Below are 17,092 nucleotides of genomic sequence, written 5' to 3' on the forward strand. Positions count from 1 at the left end.
AAGGCTTACTTGATGATGACATTGTTGATTCTATACATCAGTATTTGTCATTCAGCATCGAAAGCTTTCCTACAGATTTTTGTCAAGGTACTATATGGCCTGTTTTCTTTAGAATACTGATTTTTTTTCAGCAGGAAGCCTGACCCACCCAGAATGCACAGATACTTTAGCCGTAATGTAGATTTATTTCACTTTTCTTATTAAAATATTAATTTAGAATACAGAATATAATACCTATGGAATTAGATACTACCCATAATTGTATAATATATTCAGTTGCATCCAGTTTTGCAAGATACAGGGCATTAATATTGGATTCCACTAACAGCAGTTCCATTAGCTTGCTCAACCAGTATGAGATATATATGAGCAGGGAGGCAGAACTACCAGCCAGAACTGCCAAAACAGTCATTAGAAGCTCCATTGGGATGGACAAAGCCTTTTTCATGGTGATATACTGATTAAATTTTGTTCTATGGTTTATTTGCATCAAGGTTAGATCACTATCATCTTTGTGAATAGTATTATCTAACACCTTATTTAGAAGGTTATTTCAAGGCAAAAATGGTGGCCAATATAGGAGTTCTAAAATTTCTGATAAGAACCATACCTAGATGATTTATGTTTGGGGCTTTCCAGCTCCATTTTAGCTAGCTTTTCCACGATCTACCCATATCGTGGCCTGGGTTGGGTCTTTTTTTTTTTTAAGATCCGTAGAAATTTTTTTCTTCCCATCTTTTTAGAGAATAGTAAGGTGTCATTAGTAAAACCATTGTCCCAAAACATATGGGTAATAAGCTTGAGTCCTTCACCAAACCATCTGTATGGGATGACTATGAGCTAGTATGCAATATGTCTTGAAGTCCATATCATCTTAAAAAAAAAAGCATAATGAAGTGTGGAAAGTAGTACTTCCCAAACTGAACATTAGGAAAGGACCAATGAATATAATCTTATGTTTCAGTCACAATCATTTAATACTAGAAAGTTATTAAAAATAATTCAGTTACTTAAATCAACATATAGCTGGAACTTACAATAAGAGGTCAGTGTGAATTGACTCAGAGTTAGGTGAGGACATAAAGTTAGGTGAGGACTTCTGAGTGAATTCCAATTTCCTTCAACTTTTTCTTCATCATCATTGTATTCCTGGGTTTTAAGGATGAATGAAATTGAGGCATATTGTACTATCTTTAGAAATAGAGAAGACTGTTGATCAGAATTAAGTTAATTGAAATGGCAAATGCATAGGCATAAATGGTCATGGTGATGTGACATTTAGGACATATTTTTGGAAAACATGTAGAATCACTTTTCCCAAGTAACTAATGAATTAAAGGCTATTAAAGTAGGAGTAGGAGATTTACATTTGTTATGTATTCTGTGTTGGTCTAAGAAATGTAACTCAGTTTTTTATTAATAAGCTTCAACTGTAAAAATTGAAATGAAGGGAGACCTCTGATTTTTCTTTTATTGTAAGTGAACAATGATCATTGTTCTAACAGGACTTAAGCAAAAAGAGCTTAATTGTAAACATACCACAATGTAGATCACAAATTAATATTTAGTGTAATTCCTGCTTAGAGTCAATGCTGACCATAGTGGAGCTTACTGTTGTGAGTGTGATTCGTAAAATAGTAATTAATGTCATTCATTTAAATTGTCTTATGATTCCGTAGAATATAGCAGCCTTCTCTTTTAGTTAGTATTCCCCGAAACAGGCTGTATAGCTTGTCAGAGACTGGGACAGGTAGAATGCACAGCAGGCGTCTGATTTGAGCCAGTTACTCATTTGCTGAGTGTTTGTGTTTATGCAAAGGGGCCTCTTCCTGCATATTTAATCTAGAGTAAGGCAGTGGCTTTTGTTGTGTTTAGACCACATACCTTCAGTCCTCCTTACACTGCAGCCAGTGTTGAAGCACAGAGAGCCTGGAGAGTCAAAGTGCTTTAGTGTTTTCAAACTCTCAACTTTCTGCAATTGTTTGGGAATTACTCCACCGCACAGAGCTTTGCTTCTCCACATTAATGGGTAAGTTTGTACAACATCAGATAGAATACTTTTGTTTCATTTGACAAATGAACAAAACTGTTTTCATAGAATTGAGTGCTCTAACCTTCTGAAACCGTTCTTGGTCAGTGAAGGTAGCTTTGTACAAAATTAGATTATGAATTCAAGTACAGGTGCTTCTAGACTATGCTTCAGTATATACGGCTAAATTCTGTATTGCAAAAGATAGGCTCTTAGGGGAGAAAAAATGAGTGAAGCTTTATTATTCTTTGTACTAACAAATCCTGTTTTGTAACTATCCTGAAGATAATGCTTCCATTGTTTGCTAAAAGCTTTCGAACAGTATGCAAGACAGAACTGTAAAAGCAGAAACTCTGGTCTTTATTGTCTCCCAAGCAAGGGTCCTCACCAAAACGACCGTGCTGTAATAGGAAGGTTTTTCTTATGTGGAAATTGAATCGTCTCTTCATTGATATTAATAGCACACTAGAGATGTTAGCCACGATGCACAGAGTACCAGCACTATATAGAGTAGGAAACCTGATATTGGCAGGGAAAAAATGACAGTCCTATTGCTCCTCTGTGTGGGAGACATCCTTCCATGAGAACAGAGTTTGCATAATGGCATCTTAGGTTAACTCTTTGCTATAGGAATTTTAATCTTGAGCTTTTGATTATACCGTCGAAGTGATTTCTGTTGCTTGTTCCTGAACCGGTACTCCATCACACTGTTTAGTTTCTGATTCAGCCTAAACAAGTGAATTTTTCAAAAGACTCTGGAGCATTTATGCAGAGGGGCTTTACGATGTGTGTATACTGATAATACTGTAAGAGTTGTAGAATATTATTTTCGTTTTTCAAAGGGATATCTTGAGAGAATCCCCTAAAATTGAAACAGGTCAGTGTTCCAAGCAGAAGGTATATTTTGCAAAGCTTTAGGAGAAGCTTGGAAGATGGGCACAAGACCCAACATAAGTAGTTTGGGTTACCAATTAACTATTTCCTCCATTTGAGTAACTCATCTCAACAGAAGAGTGTGCTGTTCCACCACATGTTAGAAAGTGTGAGAATTTGAATAAAATTTCATCAACCCTTATTAAAATGTAGGGACTTTGGTCTTCTTGGGTTCAAATCAGCCTTCTGATTTAGAATCATTTATTAACAATGAGACCGCTGAAGGTTTTTAATAACAAAATTACAAATAGCACATCTAGTTGTAAGTATATTACTTTTATACTTGGTTTTTAAGAAAAAAATACTTTTTATAAGGGAAAGTAACTCAAAGCACCTTCTGTGATTAGCGCTATTGTACTCTTAAATTTTGATTGATAGAGGTAATAGTTTTCACTTAAAAATACAGACAGGTACTTTAACTTTCCATGACAATAGCTATTTGCATTTCTTTTATCTTTTTGTTTAACATTTGTGGGGGTTGGGACGGATTTGATTATTAACTCTTATTGCACACTAAGGTAAATGCTAAAACAAAGCTTTTGTTAAAGCTTCAAAGGTAAAACAGCAAATATTGTTTGTAGGTTTCAACATTTAAAGTTTGTTAAGGGATACCTATAAAATATTTTCACATGACCATGACCAAGGGTTTTTACTTCTTTATAAGGTAAGGGAAAGTAATTTGCCAATTGGATGGGCAGCCTTCTTTTTTTTTTTTGTTTCCTGAAAGCCTTAAGCATTTATGTTGCTGGAGTTGCCTGCATCACATGATTTATTTTTATTTAAAATTTGTACTCATTAGGATAGCCTTGTAAAATAGGCGTCTCATTTTGCTGAAGGTCCCAGAGGGTATGAAAATAAAATCAAAATGTTAGTTTAGAAGAATGTGAGGGAAATTAGGACAGATGGTTCAGAAAAAAGGAATGACTGATAACTGTGACAAACAAAAAGGAGAGATGCAACATTTGCAAACGACCAGGAAATACATTATGCCTGAAGTTGTGAATGCTAAAAATTTAATTATCTTTAAAATTGAAAAGTATAATCCACAGGCTGATGAGAGGTCACCCCGTGCATGGACTGTGATAATTTAGTGTTTCCTAGATGTCACTGGGGAAAGGAAACCTTCCTGAATATCTGAGGGATGCTGAGGCCAACACAAAGCTCTTTAGGGTTGGGTGAAGGAGATCTTTTGTTATAACTTCTCAGCAAGCAAACATAGATTCAGACATTAGTATAAAGTGGTTAAAAATATATTGGAAGGTGAAAAATGTGAAATCCCCCAAATTGTTAAGGTTGGTATTAACTAAGTGGCTGTACTATTTAAATAAGGTAAAAATACCCTGAAAAGTTTGTTCTTTTGCACCTTAAAGGAAAATCTTGGATTGCTTAGAAGTTCGAAGGATTTCATAGTTACCGATGCCATATATTTAAAAATTCACCCAGGACTGTCCCTGTTTTATTGAGATTTCTTCCAAGAAAGCCCATCACTGAAGCCCACAGGATTTATAATCGGGTTTAAATTCTGAACTGTAAGATGCAGTTTGAAAATGGTCTATTAGCACTCTTGGCAGTACTTAACGATAGCTTAGAAAGAAAAAAAAGAAATATGATTAGTGCAGCATCCAAAATTTTATGTTCTTTCTCTGCCATGTGATAAGGCATGAACATTAATATCACTTTAATTGGAGAAAAATTTGCATTGTTCTTTGTTCTTGTGTAGTTAAATCACTTGGTCTCATTTTGTTTACCTGCTTCTCTTTCAAAATAGGTAATATCAGTTGGCATTATGAAATTGGGATTCAAATACATTTGTAAATGCTCTAGAATATAGTAGAAATCTGAAATATAATATTTGTTATATGAGGATGACTTGGACTCTGGTACAAGTGAATAGTCATATTTTAGTTATTCCAGATTTAAATTATCTGCAGTATTTGGATTTAAGACCCGTGCTTATAGACTTCAAGTCTCTGTGGCTACAAGCTTTGGGGTCAGATACCTGTGACATCACCTAGGATGATGATATTGCAACAGACAATGGGAAGGATAAATACCATGTAAAAACACTAGGGATATTAATATTTGTGAGCTGTGTTAACAGGACAGTATGTTGTTTATTTTAATGAGTTCTTTGCTTTTTGTTATTTTAATCCATAAGGGGAAAAATAAAAAAGAAACACATTTTTCAGAAACCACTTGCCACTCAGGTGCATTTAGTTGAGAGGAAGGGACCGAAGGGTGAAGGGGAAGGGTGAAAGAGAAGGAGAAAGAAACTTAGGCAGCTTTTGTTTTATCAGAATTTTTTCACAAAAAGCTATTAGTTTATTTCAGATTTGATATTTTGGGGGCAATCAGCCTCCAAATAAATTTCAAATGCAGAAAATTTTAATTACTATAGTTTGAAAAACCTAAAATTGTTTATGGAAAGACAGTTAAAAAGACCTGAAATTGATATTTTCTGCTTCCAAAATGATCAAGTTGCATCTGTTATTGTTATCTTGCATTCAGTTTAGTATGAATAGTGGTGCAAAAAAGCTAACAAAAATCTATTAATTTTTGCTAAGCATTTAAAGAACAAAAGGGGATCATTTAAATATATAGAGTGGGTGCCTTTAGTATTCGGATATATTGCTTCTTTAGCGATACACACTTAGTTTGTTACCTTAAATTTATAGGACTTCGAAATTTACAAGCTGTGAGGTATGGAATGAAAAATTGCTTTATTTCCATTCCTTCTAACCTGTCTAGTAAAAGACTTTGGCTGAATCTATTGGCTAATTTTTATTATTAATACTATTGCCAAATAGTTGTAACAGTTATAAAATGAGTTAAGGACAGAGTAGCACATTATCATGCAGCCTGCTTGCCAAATATAATGCACAGGTAGAGAGGAGTGAACCTAATAGCTATCTCAAAATGCTCTGCAGGTTTGGAGGAAATACAAGAGATGACTTTATTCAAAGCAGGCATTTTCAGCAGTTTTGTTTTTTAAAATTTAATTTTAATATGGTCCACTTGATTCCCAGTTCTGTATGATAGCACATCGAATCTGCATTGCAAAGTACAATACTACAGGTTTGACTGCCAAACATGCAAAAAAGAGACTGCTCAATAGATAAACACAAAAATCAGTTTAAATGTGTGCATTGGATAGCATCTCTAGAAGAAAAAGAAAATAAAATTACTGCTCTGAATTTAGTAGTCTATGGCAAAGTTCACTTGTTTTACATTTAAGATTTGATGTATGGTCTAGGTGAAATTTCTGTTAATGATATTGGGGTCTATTCAGCAGTTGCAATGTGTGTGAATCTCAACCTCAGCACTTACGTACTGAAACATGATGAAAACTATTTTGTGGTTGTGTGCTGTACTTTATTAATAAGAACTGCAGAAGGCAGCCATCATTTCTTTATGCTTTCTCATACAGGACTAATGGTGATTAGAAATGAAAGTTCTCACCACTGGGGAAACCAATCACAGTGACACGCATCAGCAAATAAGGACAACAATGTTCATTTTGAGTTTTTATATAAAAACAGAAAGGCCAATTTCCAGTTTCAAAGCCCCCAGGCTTCCCTCTCTCATTGATGATGAATTTGTTTGAAAATCTCCAGTTTCTTTATTCCCCCGAAATGGGGGGAAAAAAAAAAATCCACTTTTTTTTTTTTTTACATTTTTTGTCCTTTTTAATGGCAAGAAGCTGCACTTGTGCAAATTTCATGAACTGACCCTAGAGATCGAGTTCTCAAATACAGTATTGCACCAAGCAACCATTATTTTTCTTGTTAGCTCTCATAAAGCAAATTTAACTCGCCTCAGTGAGAGTGAGGCTTCCGTTCTCCATTCCACTTACACTGTGAAGTGACAACCATTTATGATATATTCTGTACAAAGTTAAAGCTATTGCATTTCATTTTTTTGAGTAGTGTGTAACAAGATAGGAACATTTAAATAAAATAATCTTATAGTTTCACCATTTTACAATATAGCCATGAGCATTTAGTCAATTGATGTGGAATTAATTCTGAACCCTGTTAGTAATTTGAGTTAGTAACTTGATCTAAATTAATAAACAAATGTTTTTCTTTTCGCTTGTACCATATGTTGATCCCAATTACATGAACAGAAAGTGGCAGATTGTCATTTTTTCTTAAAGGATTACATACTGTTTTGCATAAAAGAGTATACAAGATGCAGAAGTGTATGTGGGAAGAAAACAGGCTCATTTATTCTTTGTGCTTTCAAAAGCTTTATTTCAACTGTGTATTTAACGTGTGATCATCACCATTTGTAGATGCTCTATGTAAGTGCTGAATTAAAGCTATGCTAAGAAAAAGCCTAGAATATATCCATAGAACAGAAAATTATTTCTTTAATATTAAGGCTGAAAAATCAATCACATTCACTGAGCACTTTATGCAGAACACTGTACTAAACACTTGGGAGAGTGTACAATATAGCAGAGTTCATAGACACATTCCCTGCCCACAAGGAGCATACAATCTAGAGGAAAAGTCTAGAATGGACATGAACATGTCTTGCATTTTGAGGAAAATGAACCACTGCTTTTAAATAGCTTTTAGTTTGAGTTCCCTGTGAGACAGGGACTGTTTCCAACCTCCAGTCTCGTATTTGCCCTAGCTCTTAGTACAGTGTTTGGCACATGATAAGCGCTTAACAAATACCACAGTTATTAAATAATAATTATGGTATCTGTTAAGTGCTTACTATGTGCCAGGCCATGGTTCTAAGCACTGCGGTAGATACAAGGAAATCAGGTTGTCCCACGTGGGGCTCACAGTCTTAATCCCCATTTTACAGATGAGGTAACTGATGCACAGAGAATTTAAATGGCTTGCCCAAGGTCACACAGCAGACAAGTGGCAGAGTCGGGATTAGAACCTATGTCTTCTGACTCCCTAGCCCATGCTCTTTCCACTCAGCCACGCTGTTTCACTAAAGACATATAGAAGTAGCAGTCTGATTAATAAAATCAAAGGGCTATAAATTACAGTATTCAACCTGAAAATAAATGAAATAGGCATCTGGATTGAGAAAAATGTATGCAGAACACTAAGATTGCCTCGTCTTCAGGATTTTTTTTCCCAATAATCAAGTTGTTCTTGTTGAATGAAGAAGTCCAACCCTGACTAGTATTGATAAATAGCAATCAGGATGATGGGATTGTTTTTAGCAGCTCTGAAGTTCATTTCCCATTAAATGCAATTGAATCTGTATGTGGATTTGGTTGTGTTTTATTCTTGTTGTGGTGATGTCAATGTTAAAGCTTGAATTTTTTTTTTTTTTAAATAAGCCACTATATAAGTGCTGGGGTAGATACAAGCAAATCAGGTTGGACACAGTCAGTGTCCCACATGAGGCTCAGAGTCTTAGTCCCCATTTCAGGGATAAAGTAACTGAGGCTCAAAGAAGTTAAATGACCTCCCTAAGGTCACATAGCAGACAAGTGGCGGAGCTGGGGTTAGAACCCAGGTCCTTCGACTCCCAGGCTCGTGATGTTTCTATTAGACCACACTGCCTCCCAGCTGATAATGGCTGATAATCTTTCTCACCCACTAAAATTTTCATATAATTTTATGTTTTTCAGGGTAAGAAGTGACCTTTTCGGGAGGTTGTAGCTGAAGATTGCTCGTACAGAAGTAAATAAGGTAAATATTTGGTTTTTATTTTTCATTTACCCAGAAATAATTTGTAAAATTTTATGTAGGATCGCATATTACAAACTTCCAAGCCTTGCCATTTGTTTTATATTGCCTAATACTTGTGAAATACAAGGGAAAACACACACAAAAAAAAAACCACAGTGTATTTTGGGGTCTTTGAGGAAAAGGTATAAATTATGGTTTCACAGAGCCACTCATTAAAGGGACAAGAAAGGCATGAAAGTTTTTGCTTCTCAGTTCAATCTTAACTTTTTTTCTGTTGTTGACTTCTGTAAGTTTAAAGTTAGAAAGAAATATTACCATCACAAAAGTGGTGATTCATAAAATTAACTTGCTGCAAACAAGAGTAACACATGTCAGTGTTCTGTACTGAAGTGGTGTCATCCAATTGATGTTCATCTGGCTGCTTTATAATCACCTTCTTTCAGAAATTAATAGTCAGGCACCATAGCAACAAGCAACACTGATGCAACGATTGAGCAGCAACTGGCAGATCACTGTGATGTCAGTGTTTGTAAGAGTTGTTTTCTTGACCTTGCTTGAAAGTAAATTTTTTTTTCACTTTAAATCTAGAAATTTACTCAAGTATACTGAATTTTCTTGAATCTACTTTTGTTAAAACTGCATTCTAGTAAGAATAGAATTACCAAAGATAGATTTTTAGATATTTGATGCCAAATATCTGCCTAAGGAGGGCAGAATCATTGTATTTGACTGCATCCTGTAGTCCTTTTGAATTTTTTTTGAAGTTTCTCTAAATCATAATGTAGTATCTTTATTTGTCCAAGTAGTTTCACAGATACCGTAAAGGAAGACATGCTTTTTATTTGTCTACCGGACCCCTTTGTAATTTAATGTATTTTTCCAAAACACTATTTAGAACAACTCAATACATACAGTGCAAGTATCACATTATTTATGTCTTTAGATGAAGTTCCCGTGAGGAACGCTATTTAACTAAAAAAGAACTTCAGATCAGAACTCTTTGGGGCATTGTTGGCTGGGTACTCTGGCATTGTCACAGTGGTTTTGCTTTGGAAGCTGTGATTTTTTTATCATAAATGACCACAGGTCTGAAAATCATAAACTGTGAGTACAATACTTAAGTTTTCAAAGTACTTGATCACCAACATCCTTTACTGCAATAGAGGGCAACCAATTTTTTTTTTAAGATGGCTTCTAAATTTGTTCTGGGAGCTTTTTGAGATTTAACTTTTAATCATGCAACTGATTTCATTAGTGTTTGTTTAAAAGTGCAGTTCTGTGGCTTTCCAAGTCATTTGCACAGTTTTGGAATTGTAAAGGTTCTGAACTTTGTCCAAGCTAGTCAGGCTACAAGTTGCCTCAATGTATATTGTTCTTTTTATCGGTTATATTGAAATGATTAGTAGTTTCTTTCACCTTTTGTTATATCATCTTGAGTCTCTCTCATTTACAGTGTCTATTAGCTAGATTTTTTTTATATTACAGAAATCATTCTGAATGGCTTAGGTGTTCATACCAATATTAAAGGTCTTGCATTGCATTCAAGTGGTAAAGAAGTAGCATGGCTCAGTGGAAAGAGCCCAGGTCATGGGTTCTAATCCCGGCTCTGCCACTTGTCAGCTGTGTGACTTTGGGCAAGTCACTTCACTTCTCTGTGCCTCAATTACCTCATCTGTAAAATGGGGATTAAGACCGTGAGCCCCACATGGGACAACCTGGTCACCTTGTACCCCCACCCCCAATGCTTAGAACAGTGCTTTGCACATAGTAAGCTCTTGACAAATGCCATCATTATTATTATTATTTTGATGTTCATTTAATGTGAGTGTTCATAGCATGATTTGGGGATTTGTACCTTTTGAATAAATAAAACAGCAGTTTTTTTCCCTGGTTATACCAACACCAAACAAAAGTAAAAAAAGAAGCATTGATTCTCCAGCACAAAAAAATGTGTAGGTACGTGTGTTATTGATTCAGTATAAATGAAAATCTTGGTAAGATAAAATCTCTACTTACATCATGAAGGCTAAGGGGAAAATAAGTAATAAGTAAGGGGAAAATAAGTCATTTCACTTTAAGTTGTACTCTTCAGGACCCATTTTCAACTTAATATCAGTATAAGCACACAGGCTTGCCTGACTAAAATAATGTACATTTTCATTAAAGTGCCTGCAGAATTTGAAGTGGATAGGTGCAGTTCTTAATGCCTGATTGGTTGATGGGGCTTGAACCCAGAGAAAGGGTTTTTGCTAAACTTAAAACAGTGAATTCCAGAACCAAAGGGTTTCTCAGAGCATATCCCTCACCAGAGTAAAATCAGGATAATTTTAGCAATAAGAATAAATGCAAATAAATCTGTGCACAGAAGATAAGGTCAAGTGCACAAAAGTTTCCAGTCACATTTAGAAATCAAATCCAATAATTTTTTAAATTCAGAAGTCTCAACAGACCTAAGAGGCAGTGATTATCCTTGTTAGAATATTGGTCTGAAACTAGCAAGAAGATCAGAACACTTTTCAAAATGTTTCTCATTGACAGGATTATTGTGAGATCTTTGGCAAGTATGATAGAACGGCAAAATAGGCATGCGGGTGTTAAGTGATTTGAAGTTCACAGTGCCAGTGATAGAACTCAAAATCTGGTTCTGCCTGCAGACATATGTACCCAAGGTGGCATAAAAGGGTGGTAGGGTAGCATCTCCTTGTTTTGTGATTTAAGAGTTTTAAAAAAGCCTCAATCAATTTATTAAGGTATTTTGCAGTTGCTTCCCTCTTTTGACAACTGAGCCACTTTGAATTATTTCTTGAAGAATAATCCTAATCATCTCACAGCCCATCATCTCTCATTAACTCTAGTACACTCAGTTCTCTATAATGTGAGGGATGGGGAAATTCTGACAAAAACGCTGTGTTAAGGAAACACTGCATTAAGGAAAATCCGGGCTTCACTCATTCTTGAACTGTTACAAGTGGAGAATCCCTTGTTGTATGGAGGAAAAAAATGTGTCTGTTACAACTTCCCTGTTGCAACTCAACTGGTGCTAGGTCCCCTTTGGTTGCATTTCACATTTAAGAAAGTTTCATGATCAGTCGATTGATCATATTTGTTTAGCACTTACTGTGTGCAGAGCACTGTACTCAGCACTTGGGAGAGTACAATATAGCAGAGTTGGTAGACCCGTTCCCTGCCCATAAGATGCTTGTGGGACAGGAGTTACTCATTCTTCACTCTGCAAGTCTGCTGAAGAGTTGCTATGACTTGTCAGCCTGTCTTCTCCCTACTTCAGGAAAAGCAGTCTTGGTAATAATAGCACTCCTGGTACTCTCATAGAAGCTCAACTGTAAGTAAACCACATGGGGTCTCTATAGTTAAACCTGTAGAATTTAAATGTTTGCATTTTGAGTTAGCTGTTTTTTAAACATTGTTAACCATAATGCTTAACTAAGTTACTCCATAAACAAGAGCTGTCTCTCTTGAATATTTAGTTGCAAGAAAAATTAAAATATTGATTTGCCATAAAAAGCATATTTCCAGAAAGATGTGCTTAGTAGCATTAGTTTTTCAAGCAGAAATCATGTGCTCTAATGCACAGCAAGATATTCAGAAGCAAAAACAATATTCGGCAACAATTGTAAAATAGCCACATTTGCACTACTGAATAATCGAAACAACAAAATGTGTGATAATTATGTTCCTATATCAGTCAAGGGACTACCCCTTTCTCTCTATTTCTCTGCCTTTTGTGTTTGAAGCTGATGCTGCTGACAGTGAGTTTTCCGTCTGTGTGTTTGTATGTGTGTATGTGTGTGTGATTTATGCCATTTTGCGACAAACTCTTTTGCATTGTAACCATGGAAATATGGTAGGACCCCTCTTTCGGCCATTTGGGGTGAGCATTGCATCCCTGACAAGGGCTGCTCAGACCCCCATAGAGTTAGTGAATAGAATCTAGTAACTTCCCCTCAATACAAGACCAGAAGGGGGAGAGCCTATATTCCTTAGGTCTTTAATTTAGGATTGGGAGAAGGCGAAGGAATATTACCACCAGCAACACACGCATTTGATTTGTTTTGGGTTTTTCTTTTTTCAGTATTGGTGATGACTTGCACTGAGCTATCTGCACTCTCTTGTCCAACCCTGTGAGCAGCAGCTCTCAGTGTGAGATGGCTAGCATAAAGACAGAGAGTGTGGTCTGTGGTCATGGAAGGGAATATCTTCATCAAGCCTTAGCAGACACTGCTGTACCCTTGCCTATTTTTCTTAAGCCACCGTTGACTATGTTACTCTTTTATTGCCATTGTTCTTTTATTGCCATTGTTCTTGTCTGTCTGTCTCCCCTGATTAGACTGTAAGCCCGTCAAAGGGCAGGGACTGTCTCTATCTGTTGCCGACTTGTTCATTCCAAGCGCTTAGTACAGTGCTCCGCACATAGTAAGTGCTTAATAAATACTATTGAATGAATGAATACTCAGATTAGCTTTAGAAAGGATTGGGGGTTAGGGGAGCTTTTTCAGCTTTCTCACATATACCATTGGAAATGTCAAACAAAAATCAAGACTGAAATTAATAACAAAAGCAGAAAACTAAACACAAAAACAAAAACAAAAAAAACACCACAAACCCAAAATACAGAATGAACAAGCGAAAGAAGACAAACAAAAAGGAAACCAAAATGGAAGCAGAGGAAAGAAAAATAAAACATTTTCTCCTTCTCCATACGCACCTGAGGGAAGGATACTGAATATAACATCCTGGGAGACCCTACTCACTGAAAGTCCTCGTAACTATGTTTACACAGGAAGCCTTTGTTGCTTCTTTTCTGAGTGCCATGATATTTTCCCAAACATACCATTGAAAAACTTTTTCCGCAGCAAAAAAAATGTGCATATTTCTCATCAAACATAACTTCTAGAAAAACAAAGGGAGTTCATTCTTCAGTATAGATGGTTACTTCACTCACTATCAATGAAGGTTTATATTTAAAATGCTCAAATTTTCATTTTCATCTAAAGGTGAAATACACATTGATGATATAGTTTACCTGAAGTATAGACATGAGTATAGCAAGATATCAACTAGGAAATATTGTTAGTGAAAACAGAAAAAAGATTTAGCAAGATCCCAGACCTGCCTTTGAGCTTTGTCCAGCCCAGAGCATGTTCTCAGTTAAGGAAAAGGATGCTCTCTATTTAAAACAGCTCCACTGCTTTACATGTTTCCTGACGATAAATCACTTGCCATGAGAAACCCATATTGATGTAGGTAATAGTTTCAATATCTTTTTTACTGACCTGAGAGAGTACTCACATGGAAATAGTAATGATGATTTAATTCATTTTTTGAAACTCTTGCATGAGTCCAAAACAAAGCTGAAACTCGAAGCTTTTAGGTGCCATGCCCATTCCAGGATGAGACTAACAATTGGGATCACTTGGCTTTTGCCCCGGGTTTACCACCCGCAGGGGACCCCACCCTATTTATTCATTCATTCAATAGTATTTATTGAGTGCTTACTATGTGCAGAGAACTATACTAAGCGCTTGAAATGTACAAATCGGTAACAGATAGAATCAGTCCCTGCCCTTTGACGGGCTTACAGTCTAATCAGGGGAGACAGACAGACAAGAACAATGGCAATAAATAGAGTCAAGGGGAAGAACATCTCATTAAAACAATAGCAAATAAATAGAATCAGGGTGATGTACATCTCATTAAAGAAAATAAATAGGGTGATGAAGATATATACAGTTGAGCGGATGAGTACAGTGCTGAGGGGATGGGATGGGAGAGGGGGAGGAGCAGAGGGAAAATCCTGACTGCAAACTTCCTTCTTCCCTCCCACCAACTCAAATGGGGACAAAACTAGCACATGGATGCAGAGGTCCGTAAAATAAACACGTTGCAATTTGAAATTCTTATCAAATTTCTTGCATTGCTCTTCAGACTCCTCATTGGGGAATTTGAAGGCCAAACTGATTTGTTTTAGTTCATCATCCCAGGTTCTCCCATTCTGTATAAACAGAATAGTGGCTTGGTGGTTAGCATATGAATCTAGAATAGAAAAGTATTAGTTTGATCCTCAGCCACACATATTTTCGGCTTCTATAGTACACTAATATGGGTAGTCTTTGATGGGTTTGCCATCCGCTCGGGTTAACTAAGAAGATCAAAGATCCTGGCTTTACATGTCTACCAACTCTGTTGTATTCTCCCAAGCACTTAGTACAGTTCTCTGCATCCACTGAGTATTCAATAAATACCATTGATTTATGGAATAAGAATTCTGATATGCGATCATTTAAGATGAATTTCAAAATTATTAGGGCAGATGTTTTGGTCCCAAAGAAATTTTAGGTAATTGTCTAAGATATAGGTACAATTTTTATAAGAAGATATGAAATGGTTAAGGGCAGTGCACTTTTAAATTTGTTCAGGAATATTCAAATTTAGTGGAGACATTTAAAAAGAATGCTTTGGCACTAAGTGCCTGTATTTCCCATTGCAACCTACTCTATAGAGCAGATTGCAGTAGCATTAACAACAAAATTTCAGCTATGCCACCTTCAAGGCATTAAACTGTGAAGTATTTCTCCTTTCATATCTATGAAGTTTCACCTGGGATTTCCCCTCTTCTCTTCCCTAACTTGGCTTTCATTATGCGTAATAAAAGTTCCATGCAATTTCTGGGAAGAGCCATTTCTAATTTTATATTTGCATTTTTGTACTCGAGCAGTGAAGGCATCTTTACTATCATAATACCATCTCCATTCCCAGAAAGAAAACCATTCATTTCAGTGGTTTACATTTGGGCACCAGCATTTTCTCTGGTTGGGTTTTTGATTTTATTTAGTTTTATTTTTTAGGATTGACTTCTAGTTTCACAATTTATAATTATGCATTTTCCCAAGCTTCCCATTTCAGGGTTGTCTGTATTGGATCTCTGAGCATATCATTTTTTAGAGCATCAAATCACAGCTCCTTTTTGTCTGGGGTTCGTGCCGACCACCAGTCAAGGGTATTTGAAGAGTGAATCTAGGTGTTCCCTTTGTTTTCCTTTGGGTTCCTTACCTCAATCTTCCCTTTTTTGTAAATCAGCAGGATTTAACCATAAGCAGGAAAAAAAAAAGCTCACACTGACCACATTATGAACGAATGATTAGATAGAAGCAAAGCAGACATGTAGCATTATCTAAGGTGTTCACTGGATTCTTCCCTAGATTTTTTTTTTCAGTCCCAGCTGACCCAGAATCCTAGCCAGGATTCAGAAATACCGAGCTGTGTCTCAGAGTTTATCAGTGGTCCTCCACCCTTTGACTTTTTTCTAATCTTTTTATTTTCATCTGAAACTTTTCCAGGCTATTTGCCTAGAGCACAAAGTAAAAAAAGTTACAAGTGGCTTCTGCTAGTTTTCAAACCCAGAACCTATTTTTTACTCCTCCCTTTTTCACAACTCATGAAGTGTATACTATGGCTTAAGAATTTAAGCATGTGGTGCGAGGTTTGGATTTAATCGTCTAAAGCAGCCCTCTGAATGCCCATCGACCATAGCATACCTAATTGGGAAGTGTAGACCTGGACTGTCCAAATCTTTGCCAGCTCTTCTAAGTCCTTTGTTCTTTCTTTTCTTTCATCTCTGCAATAGCAGTCATTATAGTCAGGAGGGAGAAATACCAAAGTATCAAATTGTCTGGGCCAGCAACCCGACCTACTTAAGTTTTATGCAGCTAAAGCCTGATGGCTGGATCAGCCGATTCACCTCACCCGGCAGCAAGATAAGGGATGTCCAATACCCTGGAACCAATGCAACCAGTGCAATGAGAAGCAGCTTGGCGCAGTCGATAGACCACGGGCCTGGGAGTCAGAAGTACTAATTCTGGCTCTGCCTCTTGTCTGCTGTGTGACCTTGGACAAGTCACTTTACTTCTCTGGGCCTCAGTTACCTCGTCAGTAAAATGGGGATTGAGACTGTGAGCCCCAAGTGGAACACGGACTGTGTCCAAATGGATTGACTTGTATCTACCCCAGTGCTTAGAATCCTGCCTGGAACATAGTAAGCATGTAACAAATACCATCAAAAAAATCAGGTAAGAATTGGGTGTCCTCATGTTTCCGAAGGGATGTGTTGCTGGGCCTACTATATGCTTTATCCAGGTCAAAAGAAAATGGCCTAGTTTAGCATTTCTTTGTCTCCTCTTCTCCCCCTGAAGCCGGTGGAAGCTGGGTCAGCTCTGTTCTGACTGCTCAATCCTCAAAACTGTTCTGAAGATTAGGGGTGCAAACTACAAACACCCTACATGACCTGAACTCTGGGGCCCAGGCTGAGTGCAGGCTGTGCCCCATAACCCCATCTAGTCTTCTTTTGGGCAGGCATGCAACCATATAGACACAATAATACCACAGCCACTGCTCTTATTGGGTGCTATTCCTGATCCTTCTTCCCCAGCCACAGGATGCACAGGAG

General features: G+C 36.7%; 1 protein-coding gene across 6 annotated transcripts in view; it reads left to right on the forward strand.

Moving 5' to 3' along the window:
• Positions 1-1,973: 1,973 nt before the first annotated feature.
• The window catches only part of FOXP1 (forkhead box P1), a 359,850-nt gene continuing 344,731 nt past the window's right edge, over positions 1,974-17,092 (forward strand). For 2 of the 6 annotated variants that reach the window (XM_039910133.1, XM_039910132.1), the window contains exons 1-2: positions 1,974-2,029; positions 8,571-8,631. The gene's annotated coding sequence lies outside the window, so the exon portion shown is untranslated. The remainder of the gene's footprint in view (positions 2,030-8,570; positions 8,632-17,092) is intronic. The other 4 variants (XR_005659478.1, XR_005659477.1, XM_039910131.1 and 1 more) reach the window with 2 other exon arrangements.

This window comes from Ornithorhynchus anatinus, chromosome X1 (genome assembly GCF_004115215.2).
Source record: "Ornithorhynchus anatinus isolate Pmale09 chromosome X1, mOrnAna1.pri.v4, whole genome shotgun sequence".
NCBI lineage: Eukaryota > Metazoa > Chordata > Mammalia > Monotremata > Ornithorhynchidae > Ornithorhynchus > Ornithorhynchus anatinus.